The 25,545-nt window shown below is 38.3% G+C and overlaps 2 protein-coding genes across 2 annotated transcripts in view; both read left to right on the top strand.

Moving 5' to 3' along the window:
• The window catches only part of LOC147838928 (uncharacterized), a 619,529-nt gene that overhangs the window by 151,066 nt on the left and 442,918 nt on the right, over nt 1-25,545 (top strand). The gene's annotated exons all lie outside the window — the stretch shown is intronic.
• Nucleotides 24,638-25,545, top strand: part of sgcd (sarcoglycan, delta (dystrophin-associated glycoprotein)) — a 407,777-nt gene continuing 406,869 nt past the window's right edge. The window contains exon 1 of the mRNA XM_087299219.1: nt 24,638-25,109. The gene's annotated coding sequence lies outside the window, so the exon portion shown is untranslated. The remainder of the gene's footprint in view (nt 25,110-25,545) is intronic.

Raw genomic sequence — 25,545 nt, 5'->3', positions numbered from 1 at the left:
ATCCAAAGAACAGTCCAAAACAGACAAGGCAATACTATACTATACTATACTATACTATACTATACTATACTATACTATACTATAGTATAGCCAGCTTTTCTAAACGACAATGTGCGCTATTGCAGCTATCTAAACAAACAAGAGGTGATCAAGAGTTCAGAAACTGCCTATCATGATAAAGAGATTATTTATTTCTTGTTTATTGTTAATAATTGAGCCAACGCGGTGGCGCAGTGGGATCGCCTCACAGCAAGAATCTCACTAGTTTGAGCCTCAGCTGGGTCAGTTGGCATTTCTGTTTGAAGTTTGCATGTTCTCCTTGTGTCTGCGTAGGTTTCCTCCGGTTGCTCCGGTTTCCCCCAAAAGTCCGGACATGCGGTATAGGTGCATTGACCTTAGTGTATGTGTGAGAATGAGTGTGTATGGATGTTTTCCAGTGATGGGTTGCAGATGGAAGGGCATCCACTGCGTAAACATATGCTGGTTAAGTTAGCGGTTCATTCCGCTGTGGCGACCCCTGATTAATAAAGTGACTAAGCTGAAAAGAAAATGAGATTTGAGTTAATAATTGATTGTTTTTGCCCATACTTTAAGAAGGTCTATGTATTGTACAATGTTCATATTGTATTTTCTATTAACAAAAATAATAATAATAGTTTACTTGAAAGAAATGCTTAATATTTGCCTGAAGTTTCTGTTACTGTATTAAAACACAGATAAAGAAATCAGTTCTTTAGTGGTTTGTGTTTCTCAACCACGTTCTTGGATGTCCACTAACACTACATGTTTTGGATGGCTCCTTTGTCTGTCACACCCATCGCAGGTCTTTCAGTCTCTGCTAATGAGCTGATAATCTGAATCTGGTGTGTTTGTTTAAGGAGACATGAAAAATGTGCAGAGCTGGTGGTCCTCCAGGAATGTGGTTAGGAAACACTGGGGTGATATGATGAATTGGAGTTATAATGTTAGTCCACACTAACTGGACATATACCATTCTTTCACATTTGAGGAAAATAAATAAAGATTACTTTGTATTTTAATACTGACACTGAAAATATTATCTACTTAGAATTAAGAAGCTTGCTTTGTCTATCTTCAAGTAAAATAAATAAAATGTCCATATCCTATTACTCAAAAAATATGGACATATATGGTTCTTCTTCTCAAAGCCTCAGTTGTTAGCTTGGCTAGGTGTGTCCCGGCTTATAAATGCACTCACAATTTATTTAAAGTACAACTGTTGCTAAAAACAATGAAATAACTATGACATTTGCTTCAATAAACTCCTAATTTATTAGTTTAATAGTAATTAATACTATATTAAACAGTAGAAAAAGATCATAAAGGTTTGAAGTTAACAAGTTAAGCATGAGTAAAACATGACAGAATTACAATTTTTGGGTGAATATCCCTTTAAAAGTCAGAATCAGTATGTAGTATTACCATGTAGTTTAGAAGAATGATGAACAAGCTGTCAGGTATTTGTAGTCCATAGCAAATTGTTTACTCTAATTTGCATATTCTCCACTCACCCTTTGTCTGATTCAAAGTGGTCTTGGCTGATCTTTTTGATTCCTCTTTGTCAAGTTTACATCACAGCACACTATGTTCTCTTCAATGCTGTCTCTGGCTTTTGTTAGGATGGAACTGCCAGAACTGCATCAGGAAAAAGCACAATAATAAACTCATCTCTGCCCCCAAAAAAGCAGACAAAGCCGGAATGAGTTTCCTTTTTAAACTCTTATTTCCTGTTTTGCTTTTTTGCTTTAGCCTGCGATTATGTCATGTTATGGTCACTCGGTGATTGGTATTCAGCAGAACTGAATTCATAAAAAACTTTCTTATATACAGGAATAGCTCCAGAATACTGCAGTTGAGCCAGGTTATTTCATGGCTGAGGTACATTCAGGTGGGCTGCTTATTGCTGCTGTCAATCATTATCATCTCTGTACTGTGCAGCTGTTATAGTTGCTAACTTTACATATTATAAATATTTATAATGCACATGCAATTCTTTAGCTATGGCTATATCAACATGTAACTGCTCACAAAAATAAATCTTGCAAAAGTTTGTGCAGTTCTGTGAAAGTTGTAAAAAAAAAGAAAAACCCTCAAACTATAAATATTAGGTATTACGTGAATAAATACACATACACTGTAAATTATGTCACCGTCCACACAATCAATTTGTGTTGGGACAACATGAAGGAATTGAGTTTGCCTATGTTCGTTAGCGATGTCCAGATCCGATTGCGGTTTCAGACTGGATCGGAATTAGAAGTTACCTTCCAATCAAGGTTTGAATATATATCTATCTATATACATACCTATATATATATATATATATATATATATATATATATATATATATATATATATATATATATATATATGTTGTAGCGAGCACACACATGCCACGTCGCCCTGGTCGCTAATACAACCCAGCTGGACCATCATCAGCACCGGATCGCACACGGCTGGACGTCATCAAGTGGAGAGGCATATAAACCAAGCCCACGCCAGAGGAAGATGAGCTTCATTCAACTAATGACTCCCTGCGCTAATGCTTGTCTTTCTGTCTCTTTTCCACAGCAGACTCCAGCTCGTGACGATCCTACACCCGACTACTCACTGTCCTTCACCTACTTCCCGGAGCACCAGAGCACCTCACCTTGAAGAAGAGCACCGTATACACACCCTTCACTTTGTAAATAAAGCACCCTCCGGGGACTTGTCTGTAAACTTATCCAACTGTGTCGGTGTTTTCCCTCTGCCTCGCTACTATATATATATATATATATATATAGCTATATATATATATATATAGATATATATATATATAGCTATATATATATATATATATATATATATATATATATATATATATATATATATATATATATATATATATATATATATATATATACATACATACCTATATGTATATGTATGTGTTTTGGTTTTAAATCTACTTAAAATTCTAATATATATTTAAAAAAAATACTGATTATAGAAAATAACAGAAGGCACAACAAAGGTATTATATATATATATTTAGTATTATATATTTGTTAATAAATGAAGGTTTAAATGTACATTTTGTACAAACATTTTAGAGAAAATGTCAGACAGGTGGGGCTTCAAAAATTTATCAGAGAAAGAGGGCCCCTAATTGAAAAAGAACCCCTGGTCTACATGTAGGCCCGCCTGAGCTGGGATCGAACCGGCGACTTTCCGCATGGAAGTTGGTCGCTCTACCAAGGAGGCTAATCTGTCGCTAGAGCACCTTTAGAGGTCAGAGGAGTGAGGTTTATCTGCACAGCACACACTAGCTGGCCTCTGTTACATACACACACATGGCTTTCTGACCTACCGAGTGCATTTGGGTTACCGAGAAATGCAGAGATCTTTTTTTTTTCTCTTATACGACATGCTGTATCAAACATTCCTCTGCCATTAAACACAGTCACTGTCTTTCTCCCCAATGTCTGTGTGGTTGTTTTGCCTCTGAAAATCAGTGCGTGCCCAAATGGACACTCTCATTTTTTATCCAAATCCTTCACTCTTCACTCTTTTTTATTCTCATTATTTTTTAACATATCTATAGTTATGTGGTGGAACAGAGTTAGAGCTCTTTCTTGACTTTTACGCAGAAACGTCAACACATGCGGCATGACATCACTTTGTTGCAGAGACACTACTGGGTAAATGCCAGCAAAGTAGAAAACAGAAGCAGCTTGAAGCGGAAAGTGCGAGTATGTATGCGATCTGGAGGTATTATTGTCACGGTCACAAGCGATCCAGTCTGTGCATATCAACAATATCTGTTTCAAAGTCATCACTTTAGCCTTTTCTGCAGCAGATTGTTTCTTCAATTGCAAATGCCAATGCACATGACTGACTAAAGGAGACTTCATCAAAGCTATTTTTACTATATAATTGCATTTTTATTATTATTTCTTTTGTTGGGTGAACTGTCTCTTTAATGCTTTAATAATTGTCTCCTTCACTTTGTCTAAGAGAACTTCTTAATCCTCTATAATGCATAAGACCACTCAATACTCTTGCTAAAGTCACTGTAACTGTCTGCCTCCCATGTTATATTTATCTAACAAGGACTTAGAAAAGTATTGCATCATCTTTACGCCACTATAGGTTTATTTTAAACCTTTAAAAGATGTATCGCAGCCTATTATGCCTCCAGAAAGATTCTGACAGCGAATTTATTGTCTAATTTAATGCTTTAAGCTTTCAAATTCCTAACACTTTAATGTGTGAGCCCAATGTTAATTTCACAAGCATTGAAAACTGACCTTATAATTCCTTAATAAGCAGAAAGATCAAATGATCAAAAGAAGCATACAAGTATTTCATTTTTTTTTAAAAGTACAGTCTATATCTGGCCCTTAGCTTTGCTCCCTCAATATCCATTCCAAATTAGATGTCCTTTCTTCCTGGCACTGAAAAACCTGAGTAAAACTGGCATTGAGTTTCATCAAGCTATATTCCATAGTTTATATCAATAAATAAAGCGCCAACACATGGACTTGGAAGTTTGGTGAGGAAATTGAGGACTCGGCCTCACAGATGAAGGTTCTTTATCTCAGTTAGATTTCAGGAGATGCAACAAGGTTCAGGTGATTTATTGTTCTGTGCTTTAGTGACAAGACCTGAGGGTGGGCTGAAGCCAAGAATTACTGGGGAAATTTAATTGAGTTGGATGAGACGTTAAGGTAGCTCACTCTACGGGCCTGACTTATTGCCTCCTTGCTTAGAATTCTCAATTAAGACAGAACATCTGCACCGTGCGTCAGGCAGCAGTGTGCAATCCAAGCCTGCCTGCGCTGCGCTTTGTTTACAAATTGGAAGAAATTCTGTAAGCAATTTACAGAAGCTGACAAGATTGAGTCATATGGAACTGTACGCACAGGGGTTTAAAAAAAATGATCAGTAATTAGTACTTTGAAGCTAACGAAGAACACATTTACATGCATACCAATGTGCTAATAACTGACAGGGGTCAGCTTATTGATAACCCATTGTCACTACAGACCAATAACCTGGTAAAACTATTACTTTAGCAGACTTTAAGTTATTAAACATGAATGATAAATAAATGATGTGTACTTTTTAATATCTTCATAGAAGGTATGTGGCGTAGGTAAGTGAAAAAATCCCATTTAGAACCATATTATGTGGAAAATAATCATATTAAAAGAGATTGAGTTAACATTAAAGTTACTAGTGAGTTATGTGTTGTGGATGAAATAACACCTATTATACACCCCGTGCAGTGTTTGGTGCGATTTGTTGGTATTTTCAGACCAGCGCAACCCTAATTTTCATATTTTATGCCATGTTGTTTAAATAGCAATCCATATAAAAATGTGTGTGTGTGTGTATATATATATATATATATATATATATATATATATATATATATATATATATATACATATATATATATATATATAGTCAAAACAGAAATTATTCATACCCCTGGCAAATTCTGACAGTTTTTGCTAAAAGGCTAATAAAATATATATTTTCCCTCAATGATGCCTCTTTTAATATTGTCTTATTATCTCTTGGGAGGTGTGTGTAATTTCTGGTAAAAATAAAATAAAATAAAAAATTGGTTAGAAGTTGAGTAAAAGTAAATTTGGATCAGAATTTGCCTTTTTTAATTTAATTTCAGGCTTAACTGTTTATACAGCTTTACTGAGAAGTAAAGCAATAATTAAACAAACCAAGAATGAATTTTCATTAGATGGAACACAAGTTCAGTTTATAAGACACGATCAGTTGCACTGAATTCAGAACAGTTAATTTACTAATGATCATGACAATGCAGTTCAATACAAATGTCAAATTGTTGAAAAATGTGTTCCCCTGAAGGGCAGCCCTATCTACTGTAACAAAATCTTACATTTTTCAATGATATACAACTAACTGTTAAGTATATTTACTAGTTATTTTATTCAAATCAAAACCAAATGGATGGACATTTTGCATGTTACTTTTGTAAAAAAATATTAAAATTAAATCTAAATAATTTGAGAGCAGTTTGCTTATGCACTTCAGGTATGCTGTCACTGTTGCATCAGATGGCTGTTCCCTAGATGGCGTGTTCATAAGTTCCTTTCTAAAGTAAACTTGATGTCCCTTTTTATTAAGCACCCCAAAGCAGGGCAAGGCTTGATCATACACCTAATCCCATATGTGAGTGTATGTGTATGTTTGGCACCAGCTTCCTGTCAATGTGTATAAGAGAGAAAGAGTGACATACACTTACCCCATAGAGACAGATTGATTAACAGGTCTTGCTTTACTGTGTTTTTTTGTGTTTTTTGTGGTGCTAGGGTCAGATGTGGTTGCTAAGCAACAGAGATGCCCCTGCCCCACGGAAACTGATTTGACCATATGCCAATGGCTCATGATGATGACACTCATTTGTTTAAACATTATTTAAAAATCACATTTATTATACATCACATACATGAGCTGAATGCTGTAATGCTTTAATTCTGTACATAATTTTTATCATCCAACAGGTTTTTAAAAAAGAAGGCTTAACAATTTGAAGGCTGTGGATAATAACACAGTATAAATCCATACAGTAACAAAACATCATTCCCAATATTAGTACAGAAGTTGCAGCATACATTTCATGCAACATATATAAAAATGTTTCAAGGTTTTCTTTGAATGTTTCTAGTAAGGCTTTTCTGAAATTCTTTTATACCATAGGCAACTTTGAAGGACTGCTTGAAAGAAAAGTTATAAACTGTAAGGTTTCTTTGTTGAATAAAATATACATAAAAGCATATGTACATGCTTTTATGTATATTTTATTCAACAAGACACATTAAATAGATTGGAATATTTTATTTACACTTTACATTCATCAAACTATCTTGAGGGGAAAATGCAGCCCAACTGTTTTTAACATTAATGATAATTAAAAAAATAAATCAAATTACAGATAAATTACATTTTAAAATACATTCAAATACAATATGTTGTCTCACAGTGTTGTAGTTTTTACAGTACATGAAGTGTAAAGAAAAATATACCAACTACAAACTTCTGAAGCACTCAAAAATTACTTTTTTCACAGAGACCTAGAAGGGATGTGGATGAAAAAAAAAATTGGTGGGAGAAAAAAAAAATCGCTCACGAAGATGTTTTGCGAGGGAATGCAAAGATGTTTTTCCACAAACATTTCCTGTTCACTTCATACATGTCACCCTACCGTGGATTCTCCCGTATTTTACCACTCTATCCTGCTATCATCCTATCATTAAGAATTTTCCCATATTTCTCATATATTTTTAATCTTGAAAGCACATTGAAATTAAATATAAAAATGTCTGCATTTACTGAATCAGCGAATGCATGAGCTCTGACTGACTGACGCGCTTCGTATGATAAACTGATCCCAGATCAGCTTCTGTACACGCCATTTAAAGTGACACCTCTGTTATCAAACAAGTGAAGAGCAGCAAATTAATATTTTGTTTTGTTTTGTTTGATAACAAAGGTGTCACTTTAAATAATCTAAAATGAAAGCATTCGATTACTTAGTTAACTGTGCTCATTTAAAAGAACATTTGTTGTTTAAAATAAAACATGCAAGAAGGATATGTTTACATATTATTAAGTGTATTTGTCTGTTTAAACACATCTAAATCCCAAAGTGTCCTGCACTTTTACTCCTCTTTAAATGGTGTGTACAGAAGCTGATCTAGGATCAGTTTATCATATGAAGTGCGTCTGTCAGTCGGCGCTTATACATGTATTCGCTTAATCAGAGGTTGTTAAAAATATATGAGAAATATAGGAAAATACTTAATGAAGGGTGATAGAGGGATAGAATGGTAAAATACGAGAGACTCCTGGCAAAAACAGGAGGGTTGAGATGTAAGAAGTGAACAGGAAGTGTTTGTAGAAAAAGAGTTTTGCAAGATAACGCTAAACATTTTTGCAAGACAACACAAAACATTTTAGCAAAATAATGCAAAACACCTAAGCGAGATAACAAAAAAACATCTTAGCAAGATAACGCAAAGCATCTTCGCGAGAGAACGCAAAATATCTTGGCGAGAGACCGCAAAACATCTTTGCGAGAGAACGCAAAACATCTTTGTGAGATAACGAAAAACATCTTAGCGAGATAACACAAAACATCTTAGCGAGAAAACGCAAAACATCTTAGCGAAATAACGCAAAACATCTTAGCGAGATAACACAAAACATCTTAGCGAGAAAACGCAAAACATCTTAGCGAAATAACGCAAAACATCTTAGCGAGATAACACAAAACATCTTAGCGAGAAAGCGCAAAACATCTTTGCGAGATAATGCAAAACATCTTAGCAAGATAACACAAAACATCTTAGCGAGAAAACGCAAAACATCTTAGCGAGATAACACAAAACATCTTAGCAAGATAACACAAAACATCTTAGTGAAAAAACGCAAAACATCTTAGCGAGATAACACAAAACATCTTAGCAAGATAACACAAAACATCTTACGAGATAAAGCAAAACATCTTAGCGAGATAAAGCAAAACATCTTTGTGAGGAAACGCAAAAGCAAACAAAAAATTGAGTTAGTTGACCATCTAAGCTGAGTGATCTGCGGATAAGGGCCTTAGATTTGCCTGGAATTTGCCAAAAGCCATCTGAAAGACTCTTAAACCTCACTGCCAAAATATCAATGGAATGCCCTTACAACAACTCGCTGAATGTCCTTGAGTGGACCAGCCAGAGCCCAGATCTAAATCCCATTGAACATGTCTGGAGAGATCTGAAAATGGCTGTACACAGTCGCTTCCCATCCAACCTGATAGAGCTTGAGAGGTACTGCAAAGAGGAATGGGCAAAAATTCCCGAAGACAGGAGTGCCTAGCTTGTGGCATCATATTTAAAAAAGAGTGCATCAACAAAGAATTGAGCAAAGGCTGAGAATACTTATGTACATATGATTTTTCAGTTTTTTTTATTTGAAATAAATTTGCAACAATTTAAAAAAAAAATCATTTTCACATTGTCATTATAGGGTATAGTACAGTATGTACAATTTTTAGGAAATAAATGAGTTTAATCAATTTTAGAACAAGGCTGTAACATAAAAAAAAATGGAAAAAGTGAAGCACTAATACAGATGCACTGTAGATCCACACTATTTAAACATAAATGTGACCTTTATATATATATATATATATATATATATATATATATATATATATATATATATATTTATACATCTGATCAGATTTGAATACAATAAGTAACCCTTGAGTAAATATGTCTAGCATATCTATATATGTGTTGTAAATAAGGGCGATGCCAACCCTCTTGTGCACCACCAGAGGGAACCATCGCCAGAATTCTGATTCGACTCACGGACTCAAAATCCCATAAGCCCTGCTACCTGGCACTGATTACGGTCCAGGTGCAACTCATCAGCTCTCGTGTATATATACCACACTCACGCTCCGGTTCGTTGCGAAGTCTTGATTTGCCTGGCTGTCATTTCTGAGCGTTCCATACTCCCTGCTTCGGACTGATCTGTGTTTCTGACCCTGTGCTTGTTCTACGATTACGAAAGACATCTGCCTGCCCCTGATCTCCAGCCTGTTATTCTGACCAGTAAGATATCTGCCTGCCTTTGAAATTTTGCCTGTCCCACGTTCTGTCTCCTGGATTGCCCCTTTGTGTTTGTTTGTATGTGTGCTCTTAATAAAGCTTGCAAATGGATTCAATGCCTTCTGACTCATCACAACAGAAGACTTCGCCACTACAGAATCCAGCAGCTTTAGCACAAGTCTCGACTGAACTTTCCGCTCAAGCCACTCAGTTAGCCACCCATCATCAACAACTCACCCATCTAACTTCTCTCACGGAGGAACTGGTGAGAGCTATGCAGCAACTCCGTCATCCGAATCCTGCAGTTACCCCGCCTGCTACCATGACAGCTTCTCAACCAACGCATGTCTCCAATGCTCCGGCTACCGTAAGTCCCCGATTAGCTTTTCCTGAAAAGTTTGATGGGTCACCTTCTCGCTGCAAAGGCTTCTTATTGCAATGCAAACTATTTGTTAACCAACAACCTGCATTATATCCCACTGATTCTAGTCGGGTGGCTTTTATATGCAACCTGTTAACGGGGAAAGCGCTGGAATGGGCTACAGCGATATGGAAGGAGGAGGAATGTAACTATCCCACATTTGAAACTTTTCTCAAGCAATTTCGGGAAGTGTTCGAGCACCCAGCAGATGGGAGAAGCCCCGGTGAGCAATTACTTTCTCTTACACAGGGGCGTAACACAGCTGCAGAATACGCCCTGTCATTTCGCACTCTCGCCGCTCAAACTAACTGGGTTGAGGATACACTGAAGACACTATTCAGACGGGGTCTGAATACCAATCTACAATCTGAATTGGCTTGCCGTGACGAAGGAAAGAAATTGAACGAACTCATTGAACTTACCATCCGTCTTGATCATCTGATTCGCAGCCGTAGAAATCCTCGCACACAGCTCCATGTTTCAAGTGACACGCCCCCTGATGAACCCATGCAACTGGGTTTCACCCGTCTCACCCATGAAGAAAGAATGCATCGATTGCAAAATCATCTATGCCTGTACTGCGGTCAATCAGGGCACAGGAAATCCACCTGCAGCGTACGACCCCAGACACCAGTTCAATCGGTGAGTCCTTCCCATGTTCCTGCACTTTTCAGTGTACTGATTCCTGTGATTATTAAATTTGATAAAAGAATGATTAATACTACGGCTCTTGTCGACTCTGGATCTGCCGGAAACTTTATATCTAAGAAATTTGCTTTATGTCACGAACTATCTCTCAGCTCATATGATTCCTGTCTTGCAGTGGAAGCACTAGACGGTCGTCCTGTGGGTGAAGGACGCATCCGTATGATTACGAATAAGCTACAGTTACAAGTTGGTGTTCTACACATTGAAGAAATGCAATTCTACATTATTGATTCAGTTAATCATCCACTGGTGTTGGGACTGCCCTGGTTAAGGCGACATGATCCTCATATCTCCTGGAGGGACGGACAGATATTGCAGTGGAGTGAGTCATGCATGAAACAGTGCATCCAGCCCATTCACAAAATTCCATTACGAACCACCAATGTGTTACCCGAACTCGTTGATGAACTAATCCCCATTGAGTACCATGACTTACATGAAGCTTTTAGCAAACAAAAAGCTACTCAACTTCCTCCACATCGACCAAGTGATTGTGCTATTGAGTTAATTCCAGGTTCAAGTCCTCCAACGGGTCGAATATTCCCTTTGTCACAACCTGAGCACAAGGCAATGTCTGAATATATCGACGAGGAATTGGCCAAGGGTTTCATCCGACCTTCTACATCTCCTGCTTCAGCTGGATTCTTCTTTGTAAAGAAGAAAGATGGCAGTTTACGTCCCTGTATTGATTACCGAGGGCTCAATGAAATCACCGTAAAATTCCGCTATCCATTACCCCTCGTACCTCCTGCCCTGGAACAATTAAGAAAGGCTAGATATTATACCAAGCTTGATCTTCGCAGTGCATATAACCTTGTCAGAATCCGTGCTGGTGACGAGTGGAAGACCGCGTTTTCCACCACTAGGGGGCACTATGAGTACATGGTAATGCCCTTCGGCCTGTCAAACTGTCCATCCGTGTTCCAATCTTTTATGAACGATGTCTTTCGGGATATGCTGGATCGCTGGGTCATCATTTACATCGACGACATCCTCATATATTCAAACACGATGAAGGAACATGTTGAACATGTACGTATGGTGTTGCAACGCATGATTCAACATCGTCTGTACGCCAAATTAGAGAAGTGTGAATTTCACCAGACACAGATCGCCTTTTTGGGATACGTCATCAGTGCAGAAGGGATTACCATGGATGATACGAAGGTACAGGCAGTTCAACGATGGCCGTTACCCCAGAATCTCAAGGAGTTGCAGCGATTTCTAGGTTTTGCCAACTTCTATAGACGGTTTATCAGAGGCTTTAGTTCAATAGCCGCACCATTAACAGCCATGACCAAACGAAATTCCCACAAACTATCCTGGTCCTCTGAAGCACGCCAAGCATTTAGCGATCTGAAGACTCAATTCACCACAGCTCCTATTCTCCGTCATCCCAACCCAGACCTACCTTTCATTGTGGAAGTGGATGCATCCAACACAGGAGTCGGTGCTGTGTTATCTCAACGTCAGGGTCAACCATCCAAAATGTATCCATGTGCCTTCTTCTCCCGTAAATTGACCAGCGCAGAACGAAACTATGATGTGGGAAATCGCGAATTACTGGCAATGAAATTAGCCCTGGAAGAATGGAGACACTGGCTGGAGGGGGCTAGTCAGCAATTCATCATATTAACTGACCACAAGAATCTGGAATATCTTCGCTCAGCCAAACGTCTAAATCCCAGACAAGCTCGTTGGGCTTTGTTCTTCACCAGATTCGACTTCATTGTCACCTATAGACCAGGGAGTAAAAACGGTAAGGCAGATGCACTATCCAGGCTATCAGAGGATAAAACCCCAATTAGTGATGAAACCATTATTCCTACGAACTTACTAGTGGCTCCAGTACAGTGGGACATACTTACCGAGATCCAAGAGGCCAACCGAGAAAACAACCCTCCAGTAGACTGTCCGAATCACCTGATTTTTGTACCCAATAACATACGTACCAGATTACTGACCCATATTCATGACACTCCCAGTTCGGGGCATCCAGGCATCACTGCAACTTTGGAGTTAGTCAAAGCCCGTTTCTGGTGGCCGTCCCTCACGAAGGATGTAATTAATTATGTTCAGAAATGTAAAATTTGCCAAAGCACGAAGGCATCTCACCAAACCCCTGCTGGCCTGTTACAACCGCTACCGGTTCCGCAACGGCCCTGGTCCCATATAGCGGTGGACTTCATTACGGATCTTCCTGTTTCCCAGAACAACACAGTCATTCTCACGGTGGTTGATCGTTTCTCCAAGGCTTGTCGCCTAATACCGTTGCCCAAATTGCCCTCTGCCTTTGAAACCGCAGAAGCCCTGTGCAATCATGTATTTCGAATGTTTGGCTTACCTGATGATATCGTCTCAGACAGGGGATCCCAATTCACTTCCCGGGTATGGTCCGCTCTCTGTAAAAATCTAAATATTAATGTTAGTCTCACCTCAGGGTACCATCCTCAATCCAACGGCCAAACTGAACGTATGAATCAAGAAGTCATTCGATTTCTACGTTCCTACTGTCATCAGCAACAGCACGACTGGAGTCGCTATCTGATGTGGGCAGAATATGCACAAAATTCATTAATAAAGCCAGCCACGGGTATTACGCCATTCAAATGTATTCTTGGCTACCAACCACCCCTGTTTCCATGGTCCGGAGAACCCACTGAGTTACCTGCTGTCACGGATTGGCTGCAGCGGAGTGAGGATGTCTGGAACCAGGCTCACAGACATCTCATGAGGGCAGTCAGGAGGAGAGAGATTCAGGCGAACCGTCACCGACGCCAGGGACCCACGTATCAACCGGGGCAGTGGGTGTGGTTGTCGACACGAGACCTTCGTCTGAGATTGCCCTGCCGCAAACTCAGTCCCAGGTATGTAGGGCCATTCAAAATTGTACGCCAGATTACTCCAGTGTCTTTTCGCTTAGCCTTGCCTAATCATTATCGTATTTCTTCTACTTTCCACATGTCATTACTCAAACCCGCTGGTGGTCCACGAGAGGAGGCGGTTGAGGAGGAATCGGAAACCAGGACCCCTCCACCTGTCATGATCGAGGGCGAGGAAGCTTACCTCGTTCGAGAAGTGCTGGACTCTCGACGTCGGGGTGGCGCCCTCCAATATCTGGTGGACTGGGAAGGGTACGGTCCAGAGGAACGGTCCTGGGTGAATGCTAGAGATATTCTAGACCCAACTCTCACGGAAGAGTTTCATCAAAGGTTCCCAGAGAAACCAGCCCCCCGACAGCGCGGTAGACCCCGGCGTCAGGTGCCTTCTCGCTTCAGGAGCCGCTCGCAGGAGGGGGGTTCTGTTGTAAATAAGGGCGATGCCAACCCTCTTGTGCACCACCAGAGGGAACCATCGCCAGAATTCTGATTCGACTCACGGACTCAAAATCCCATAAGCCCTGCTACCTGGCACTGATTACGGTCCAGGTGCAACTCATCAGCTCTCGTGTATATATACCACACTCACGCTCCGGTTCGTTGCGAAGTCTTGATTTGCCTGGCTGTCATTTCTGAGCGTTCCATACTCCCTGCTTCGGACTGATCTGTGTTTCTGACCCTGTGCTTGTTCTACGATTACGAAAGACATCTGCCTGCCCCTGATCTCCAGCCTGTTATTCTGACCAGTAAGATATCTGCCTGCCTTTGAAATTTTGCCTGTCCCACGTTCTGTCTCCTGGATTGCCCCTTTGTGTTTGTTTGTATGTGTGCTCTTAATAAAGCTTGCAAATGGATTCAATGCCTTCTGACTCATCACAACAATATGTCTAGTATAGCATAGTGTTGTTTTTTTTCAATGACTCTAGAGATTTGTCCAACAGATACCTGTGTTGTGAATGTAATGCTGCTTTCTCTTAATTCAAAGCATTATTAGTCTTTGTCTTAGCAATCATTGTCTTAGCATAACTGGAGTACAGGGAGTATATCCTTTTAGAACAAAAATAAATGGGGGAATTCATTTTTTTTATTAAATGTTGCTGCAATTTATATGAAATGTAATTTATTAAACAATAACAAACCACAATATAAAGATTTTAAATCAGTGGAAAGAATAGCATCTTAGTTTTCATTCAGCATAATATATATTAGGTTGTAAAACCTAACATTGGAAATAATTTTTTTTTGCTCTGGAGCAAATAACTGAAGATTGCAACCAAATATTGCCTTTAGATATACCCAAAACCAATTATATTTCACAATGGACCACTATACAGACATCTATCAAACTCCTGAATAAGTGTCCCTCAGAGGAATGCTCTAAGCAGGCAATGAGAGGCTGAAAGGCCACCAACACACTGGAAGTCCCATCTACAAAATCCTTGAAAAAACTTTTCAAATAGGTGCTATCTTCACGAATAAACCACATATTTACAATCTTAACAACTTTATTGTAACCTTAAAAGTCTCAAAAGTACCTTTTCGCGGTCCAACAGCTCCAGTATTTTTCCAACTATAGTGAATTTAAACCTTTGGTTACCCAGCCACTTCATGAACCAGACAGAAATGCGGTATAAATGTTGATATACTTCTATGGTATGGTGTAGTGAAAAATAATATAAATGAAAGACAGTTGTTTTAAGGGAACCACTTTAATAAATGTGCCCTTTAAGTCACTTAAAAAAATGCTACACCTCACAAATTCAAAGGACTTGTTGAATTATTCAGAGTTACGTAGCTTATATAAACTCTGCATACATACTCTCTAAATCAAACACTTTCTGATGCAAAGCCTACATTTCTAGGCTGAGCTGTGTATTGATGGTTTCGAGTGAGAGATATTTGTGGAATTGTAAAGTCTTATTAAATTGATAAACCCATGTGTGAAATCAAATATTCTGTTTGCCAGCATAAATCACATTTAAATTGGTTTCTCGAGTTGTTACATAGTCTTTATTGACTGAATTTCTGAGATAATTTTATCAAATCGTATAAACATTACTGAATATGATCATTTATATCCTATTAGGCACATAATGTCAACTCACAGACTCTGAATCCTTAAATAGGCTAATTCAATCTTTGCTTTGAAACAGGAGGAAACAGTGCACAGTATGTCTGATATTTAAGTGTAATTTTTATTTTTTTTATTCATCATGCATGTATTTGTGTTCAGACTCTCACTTATAGTTGACTAGACATCCAGAATAGTATTGAAATAATTGACAAATCAGTCAGTGCTTTTACATGGATGCTCTAAAGCTAATTATGCTAATTTGTATAATGTCATGTAAATGCAGACATCCCAAGTCTCCCGGAAGTTCTGGAAGTCTCCCGCAAATGCATAGAGACTGCCCGCAAATGAATGATAATGTCCCGGAAATTTTTCAGATATGTCATGTGCACAAGCCCCCACCGCTCTTCAGATACGTCGTGTGCACACGCCCCCACGCTCTAGAAATAACAAAACAGGAGGATTACAGGAGATTGGTCTAAAATACGGTAGACTCCCGGGGAAAACGGGTGTGTTGGCAGGGATGCAGTTCAATTTGATCAGCTGTGGTTGAAAATTAGGCTGTTTTAATCTTCCAAGGGCTTATTATGCAGTCCTGTCACCATCTTGTGGATAGACAACATCTACCATCTTTGGTCAGCTCCGTATGACGTGCTGTCTCTCAGAAATTAAAAATATATATTTAAAATAAATAAATACAAATATATTATATATATTTATAAATATATTATATTTTATATATTATATATTATTAAAAAATAAATATATTTTAAAATAGACACTGTCCTTATAAATAAACTGGATCGTGGCAATCTAAACAACTACATTCTTGACTAAAAGAGCCTCAAAAGTACATTATGTTGTCCAATAGCTGCAATATTTGCCAAACTGTAGAGTGTCCTCTGCTCCAAGTCCTCTGCTTGGAGGCTGTTCAAATGCTGTTATTACAAAATATTGTAAGGCAATCAGACAATCAGATTCAAGAAGCAGACAGAACTGCAGAACTGTTGAACATATTTCTTTACCTTGGTTTTATCTGCGTTCTGATTGATTTTGATAATATGTAAATAACTTTGACAAAAATATCTGATAAGAACCTTATAATTCTAAGATGACAATATATATGTATATATATACACACACACACACACACATATATATATATATATATATATATATATATATATATATATATATATATATATATATATATATATATATATTTGAGCTGTCAATCGATTAAAATAATAGCTAATTAATCACAATTTTTTTGGAAAATAAATCTCCATTAATTGCATTTAAAAGACTGAAACTTGTAATTTTGGCTATTCAAATGTAAAATTAATATAAGTGCAAGACAAAAACTATTTAAATTAAAAATATAATTGTTTTTTAGAATTTGTGTTTAACTTGTAACACAGATTTCTTCATGTAAACAACAAACTTACAATAAACTATCAAGATCCTGGCTTGACAGCCATATTTATTACAGAAATTAAAACAGATTATTAAATTTCTTAATCCGTAGTGGAAATGTCATGTTTCAAGAAAATGTTAAATGTAATAGAGCCCCGTTACATTATTCCTTCATAAGCCCATTTCAGTCAGATAATTCCTGCTTTCAGATGCAATAAGTGAACGTCAAATCAAGCAGATCTGTGCTGTCTGAAGAAAAGGTGGACATATATAAATAAAAACATTTCTTAAAAATAGATAGAAATTTCAATAAAAAACGAAATTGTTGTTTTTATTTTTTATTTGTTTAACTACCACATAGTTACATTTATTTTTCTATAGGAAGCTTTTTGGTTTTGAGTATAAAGGATTTGTTTTATTTGCTTCTCTATCATTGTTTAAAGTAAAAAAAAAAAAAAACAGGATCATACTTTTATGATGTTAGTTTTAATACATTAAAAAAATAAAACCAGAGAAATCCTCTGGCTTTTTTCATTTTTTGCTGTATCGAAAACGTACTGAACCGTGACACCACCATGACACCACTGTATCCTATTGAACCGAACCGTGATTTTTGTGAATCATTACACCCCTAATATATATATAAATAAATATATATATATATATATATATATATATATATATATATATATATATATTTATATATATATATATATATATATATATATATATATATATATATTTATATATATATATATATATATATATATATATATATATATATATATATATATATATATATATATACATATATGTTAGGGATGTAACGGTATCAGAATTTCACGGTACGGTAATACCTTGGTATGAATGTCACGGTACAGTATTTATTGAATCATTTACAGGAAAAAACAAAACTTATGAAAATACTCCAAAAAAGTGCCAAAAGTGTCAATGACATAAAAATTTGCCATCTATCTGTAAGCTTTGAAACAGGAACTTCAATTTTAATAACAAAAAAATATTAAACCATGTAAAAAAATAAAGTTTCAATTTAGTATTGTTGAAAACTCATCACATTCAACATTTAATCACTCACTCACTCACTCACTTAGATAGAGATGGGTTTTAAAGAAAATTATTTTATAAATATAATCTGGTAAAAGCTGGTATCTCTGGGTATTTACAATGTCCCCTGCAACAGAAAAAACCCTCTCATTTGGGACTGAGGTTTCTGGGACAGAGAGATATGATTTAGCCAAGGTTGACAGCAGTGGGTAACGTTGTGCATTGTCTTTCCCCCACTTGAGAGGACAAGCCATGAGTGAGATAGAGGTCTCTTTGCAGTACAAGTCAATGTCTGCATCAATCTGAACAGTGTGCTGTGTTTCTGCAGTCCCCATGACTGTTATTAGTCGTATTCCCCAACTTGCAGGCACGTGCACACATAGGGCTCAACCTGTGCAGTGCACATGCCCTTTTTAGTTTTGGATAGAAAGTGTCCTTCCAAAATTATCAAAAGTGCCCCCGCGACGCGACACACCCTCCGTCCCGCCCTTCAGTAGGCGCGCGACAACACCGCTCTTGAGTATGGGCGCTCAACCACCCCCTCCCTGCTGTACAGTACGCGCGCGACAACACAGCTGATCAGAACGCGCGCAACAACACCGTTATTCAGTACGCGTGCGACAACACCGCTATTCAGTACGTGCGCGGCGACAACACCTGCTTTAGATTCCATCATTTCCAGCTATTTTTCATCCCCGCTTCTAGCAGCACACTCCATTTCCGCATTACTGGATCTGTAGCGACAACAGACCGCAAAGGATGATGGCCAAGCCTGGGCTGATGGGAATTGTAGTTTCTGCTACCTCCCGTTCGCTTCATTCGCCTGAGCAAATTTTTTCAGAAGACCTATAGTTTTATCGAGTCATGCGACTACGGTAATATCGAAAAAAAATAATATTGCGGTATGACGGTATTTACAATACCATTACATCCCTAATATATATATATATATATATATATATATATATATATATATATATATATATATTAGTATTCAGTATATATTTTTTCACTTCATAGATGCCGGCTAGTTCTGCTTTAGTTTCTGCTATATATTATTTTTGTTTTAGACATAATTGGCAAAATAATACATGTTATCAACAAATCACATGGTGAAACTGAGACTGACATGATGTAATTAACACATTGATGTTGGAAGTGAGACATTTTACTGCTGAATTTCCCACCTCTGACTGTGTCTTGAAAACAACATTAAAATCTCCTGTACACATCAGCCAGTTTACTGATTTGCATGTAAACACCCAAAAAACTGTTTCTGAAAAAAAATGATCTTTGATAGTACTTAATTCATTTTGTACATGTACATGTGCTCAGTGTTCTACTATGAATAAGCCTCATCACTTTTTGCTGTTCCCAAGCTGTGTTGATGGAGAATTGATAGAAGTGGATGTCCGCACAGCAGAGACGATGCGGTTGAGAAATGAAAGTGTGCTTATCTGTGTTGCCAGATTCATGCTGCGTGCGGTTTACAGGAATAGTCCAGAAACTGCACATGATGATCGCATACAGTTTCCATAAGCTTGAAGCACCACATGATCAATTTTATTATAAAAATGGTTGAAATGAATCTAGAATGTCTCAGATGTCAATCAACAATATATTTTGAAAATTCTTTGTGAATGCATAGACGGCTAACATCCTTCCGTACAGTAGTTGCATAATTCTAAGTATTTTCAGCTATCAGAACTGTTCTTGTTCTTCATTTCTGTCTGCTATTTTTATTTTGGACTTGAGGTGTCTTGTCCTGTCTGTTCAGATTTCGAGACAGTGTCATGTTATAAATAGCTCATCCCTGTGTTTTATACTATTTATTGGGACACAGAGTTAGGACGGAGAAATGTTCTATTTTTCTGTAGTCTATGGAAAGGCCTTACAGTCTATAGAAAGACTTTGACAAGCTAGTCCATGTGTTTTTAAATAGAGTAAGAGCTGAACTCTGCAAGAGCAGAACTTGGCTGCGTTCCACTTCATTTTTTATGCTTTTCCGTCACTAACTTCTATGCCTCATTGATTCGGATGTACGTCATTACTTGTGTTGCATGAATACCCACTACAGGCAGAAGCTGTATGATAGGCTCGATTAGGATGTCCCAATGTCTTGATCATTTGGAATTGTAATATTTTTATTCTTAATGTTTTCCTTAAAACCTCATTTGATGCATTATTTGATGTTTTTGAATGATCAGGCTGCTGGAAAAAAACATGAATGACAAAAATAACTAAAGTTGGCTGATTAAAGCAATTAAAAAACTTTTAAAACATTTAAAATTTTAAAGTTTTTTAAACATTTAAAACTCAGGCTCACTGGAAATTGGAGTTTGGCTATTTTTCCTGAAAAATTTGAAATATGTTGCTCTGGGTACATTTCACTGCAGTGTTCAAATGAAATATCCACATGGCGGTGTTTGTGGTATTCATTACCTATGCTAAACCATAATCTAAACCTAAACGCATTCACTCAGGGCCTCAATGTCAATGATGATCACTTTGAATGGGTGACGTCTAGGCATGGGCTGTCAAAAGATTCTGATGGTATTATTAACTTGGATACAAACATCACGGTTTCATGGTATTGGGATTACTGCTCTAAAAGGTTACTTTTAAGTGTCTGGGTACACAACTAAGAGTGTTTTTGCACCTGCCTCATTTAGTTCTGTTAAATCACAATAATGTTTGTTTACCCTCTTGGTGTGGTTCGTTTGGGTAGGTGTGTGTAACGAGGAAGCTTCAACAGTGTTTGAATCCATATGCAGATGTTTATTAAAGGGCTTGTGCAAAGACATCAACGTGTAGACAGGCAGAAAGTCTGCAACAAGTGAGCAGTCCAAAGCAGACCAAAAGGGCAAAGGCAAATAACGTACGTGATCAGAACAGGCAGGGTCAAACACAGGATAGCAGTCATGAGAGTCACTTGGAACAACGCTTGGCAAGGAAGGTAAACATGGCAATGAAAATCACTTGGAACAATGCTTGGCAAGGCAGGTAAACTGGCAATATTTTGCAAAGTAACATGGCTTACGTTTTTGAGTCAATAGTTGGGCTAGGGCCCCCTCAGCTGGCGTAGTGTTAAACCCCCCCCCCAGCCCCCCCACCACCCCTCTAGGAGACACTACTGGAGCACCCCCGTTGTCTGGGAGCTAGATGGTCGGGCCTGGCTTGATGAAATTCCTCGATGAGAGAAGGGTCCAGAATGTCCTTGGTAGAAACTCATGTTCACCAGATATTGGAGCTGACCTCCTCATCTTTTCGTCTCCAGCAACTAGTTTACCTTGTGCTCAACAGTAGCAGGCTTGAGACTTCCGCTGGATTCATGGTAGACAAAGTATTCTGTAACGAGGAGGCTTCGACAGTGTTTGAATATATATGCAGATGTTTATTTAAGGGCTTGCGCAGAGACATCAACGTGTAGACAGGCAGAAAGTCTGCAACATGTGAGCAGTCCAAAGCAGACCAAAAGGGCAAAGGCAAATAACGCACATGATCAGAACAAGCAGGGTCAAACACAGGATAGCAGTCATCAGAGTCACATGGAACAACGCTTGGCAAGGAAGGTAAACATGGCACTGAAAATCACTTGGAACAATGCTTGGCAAGGCAGGTAAACTGGCAATATTTTGCAAAGTAACATGGCTTGCGTTTTTGAGTCAATAGTCCGGCGAGGGCCCCCTCTGCTGGCGTAGTGTTAAAAAAACCCTCCACCTCTAGGAGCCACTCCCGGAGCACCCCCATGTTCTGGGAGCTGGGCGGTCGGGCCTGGCTCGATGAAATTCTTTGATGAGAGAAGGGTCTAGAATGTCCTTGGCAGAAACTCATGTTCACCAGATATTGGAGCTGACCCCCTCATCTTTTTGACTCCAGCAACTAGTTTACCTTGTATGCAATAGTAGCGAGCTTGAGACTTCCTCTGGATTCATGGTAGACAAAGTATTCTGTAACGAGGAGGCTTCGACAGTGTTTGAATCCATATGGGGATGTTTATTAAAGGGCTTGCGCAGGGACATCGTGTAGACAGGAAGAAAGTCTGTTACATGTGAACAGTCCAAAGCAGACCAAAAGGGCAAAGGCAAATAACGCACGTGATCAGAACAGGCAGGGTCAAACACAGGATAGCAGTCATGAGAGTCACTTGGAACAACGCTTGGCAAAGAAAGGTAAACATGGCAATGATTGCGGACTAATTTCATTGGCTGTTGCTGCTATGATGATCATGTCAGCCCCAACTTCCAACCTCATTCTGAAAATACCTCTATGTACATTTCTGGAGACCGGGAAATACGTCCTAGGAGTTTTTGTTTTCGCAAATCGACAAGAGGCCGCTGTGTACGCTTTTTGAGATCTCAAAGTTCTCTTGCGAGTGCCTCGTGCCTGCTGTTCATGCATAAACCCACCAGAGGCGGTTTTTGACTGACTGTTAGACTGACTGAATAACTGACTGACCAATCGACTGACCCACCCTCCTCCTATCCTAAAACCAACCAATTTTATCGATTGACCTGCCCACCCACTTTCCTAAACCCAACCAACAATTTTTTAAAAGCAATCCAGAAAAAGCCCTTTATTTTAAAAGCCCTCGTCTGATTTTTACCATGTTTTCAGAATTTACCACATTCTCACCCTGTTATTTACTTGATTATTTTAATTTTTGGATTCTGTTTTTGTCTAACCTGCTTTCTGGAACTGTTCTTCACCAGACTCGAACCCCTTCGTTGTGGTTAACTCAGCGTCTCAAGTCCCCCTCTTCATCACAATACTGCAATATGTGAGATTCTGAGCCACTATGACAGAAAAAAATAATCCAAATGATTAAAAATACATACTGTGAAGGTGTTTGTTTACATGCTTTGTGCAATTACGAAAGTCACTGCGAGCTCTTTATAATACTGTGCAAAGAACTACATAAAAAATGCTTATTGACCTATAATATGTCAATGTTAGTATAAAAAATGAATGTTATAGGTGTTCTACTGCTTCTTAGTGTTTATTTTACATAGAAACTGCAAGTGTGTTTTTTTGGTTTTGCAGAAATGTAGCGAGGGTTATGTATTCTTCAATGAGCCTGGGTTGTAAAATTCATACACTACAGTGTGATGAGAGTAAATTAAGTACCCTCTGCCCATCATGTGGTACAGTTCTTAAAGCCGTCTGAAGAGTACACACAGGAGTTAACCTGTAGCAAAGTTTATAGTTCATGAAAGAAAGAGATGGGGGTAATACAGAATAAACCTATGTATATAAATAAGTAAATTCAAAACAAAAGTAGAAAGACCTCACATAAGCATTAAGTGATCCTATACAGTGTTTACATTTAAACTAGAGTACTGTACTAGATGCGTTTTTTTTGTTTAGTTTTTTTTTTTGTTTACAAAAAGCAGTATTGTCCATTATTGGCCTAATTATGAAATAGACTAATCCAAACTAGATATTTTGTTTTGAATAAACAGTATAGATGCTCAAGAGCACCACACTGTTTTCTTGAGTAATTTTAATTAGGTGGTAATGTCACTGCATGATGCAGAATGGATCCTTATTTTCACCTAGGGTCAGGGTGATGGTAAGATTACTGCTCCTTAGTTTGAAACTGTTGTATCAAATTTACTCATACTGAATAAGTATACATTACACACAGACTGTGAGTGGTACCTGGTGGACAGGGGGGAGACGTGCAATTTCTGGGAGATTATTATTAGTTTGAGTGAATATTTAAGACACTCCCGGAACTTCCGTGAGACTTGGGATGTCTGTCCCTCCATCCCCGGAAATGACTTTTCCCAACTTGAGATGTCTGCAGTTGGAAGTACATCAACAAACTGAAATAAAAGTCTGAGTGACTTCCGGTCCACACTCACTTTAAACATGTGAAATGTATTTTTTATTTGCCTGTCTGTTACACTTCACATCACAGATCGACACAGTGAAGGGTTTGATACACTTTCTATATCCATTCCAACTTGTCAGCAAATTGTGCCATGCAAAATGTTCCCCCAGAGTAAATAGTTGCATGACATTTACAGCTTATAGGTAAATTTTTCCATAACACCCAAAATGACAGCACACTTTCTTGCACTCCTGTGTCAGCCCAGCAGCTGCCATTGAGATGAATGGAAACACTCCCGGATAGCTCTTTAAAAAATTATTATTATAGACCTCTATGAAACATTGAATAGTGGCAGAACCAATCGACTAGTCAACCAAGCTGTAATGCCCTGATGTATTTCTCTCCCTCTCTTCCGTTACTTTATCCCTTCCTCTGCTTCTTAACCTACTCATGCTGTGTTCTCTCTCTATCTGTCTTTCTCTCTCTCCCTCCTTTGGATTTCGAATCATGATCCCCTCTGCTGCAAAGAAAACTCCACCTACTCAGAGCTGCTAATGTAGTCACTGACAGTGCAAGCTCTCTCCTGCACTCTCTCTCTCTCTTTCTCAGGCGCGTGCTCGCTCCACTCCGGTCCCACATAAATAAATAGCGTCAGAAGGATGTGGGAGAAGAGCGATGTTGCTGCCAGTGGAAAAAGAACAATGTTGAGGCAACTCTCCCCTGTTTATCTTCAGCACATGCTTCCAGTCTGGGGATTACAGGCACGTTCCCCTTGGATTTCTTGCCCACTGAAGGATGCTCTGTTCTGACGGCACTTCTGCCGTACCCACAGCGAGGACTATTGGACTTTGCTTACTGTTTCCACCTGATAGCCTTAGAGCAACTGATCCAGCCTGCCAGAGGAACCCATGGAGTCCATCCCCATGGTAGATGGTCCACTCTACATTTGCGCTTGGCAATAGACAACGAGGCAAAAAGATTAGAAAGATTGGCAGCCGATCAGCTCCATGGTTTTCTGACTTTATCAAGGCTGTGATTTTTGGCATCTGATAAAGAGGTAGGACTTTGTTTTCGCTGCACTTTGTGTACTTTCATCACTCATTATGGTTGTCCAGATTTGCAGTGTGGTGCTTTGGGATTAAACTCTAAGCACTCTGTATTTTAAATAAGTTTTAATACAATCTTTTAAAGGCATAGTTCATCCAAAATTAAACATTCTGTCGTCATTTATTCACCCTTTGCTTGTGTCAAACCTGTTTGACTTTCTCTCTTATCTGTTGAACACAAATAAAAGCTGGAAACCATTGACTTCCATAGTATTTGGTTCTCCTATTATGGAAGTCAATGGTTAAAGGTTTACAGATTCCGTCATGATCTATCCTTTAGTGTTCAATAGAAAAAAGAAACTGAAGGTTTGGAACCACTTGAGGGTTAGTAAATAGTCATTTTTTGGTGAACTATCTCTTTAAGATGCTGTCCATCTTTCATTCTGT

The sequence above is a fragment of the Danio rerio genome, chromosome 21 (assembly GCF_052040795.2).
Source record: "Danio rerio strain M-AB ecotype USA chromosome 21, GRCz13ab, whole genome shotgun sequence".
NCBI lineage: Eukaryota > Metazoa > Chordata > Actinopteri > Cypriniformes > Danionidae > Danio > Danio rerio.
Note: the sequence above shows the minus strand (reverse complement) of the source record. Positions and strands in the feature narration are given on the sequence as shown.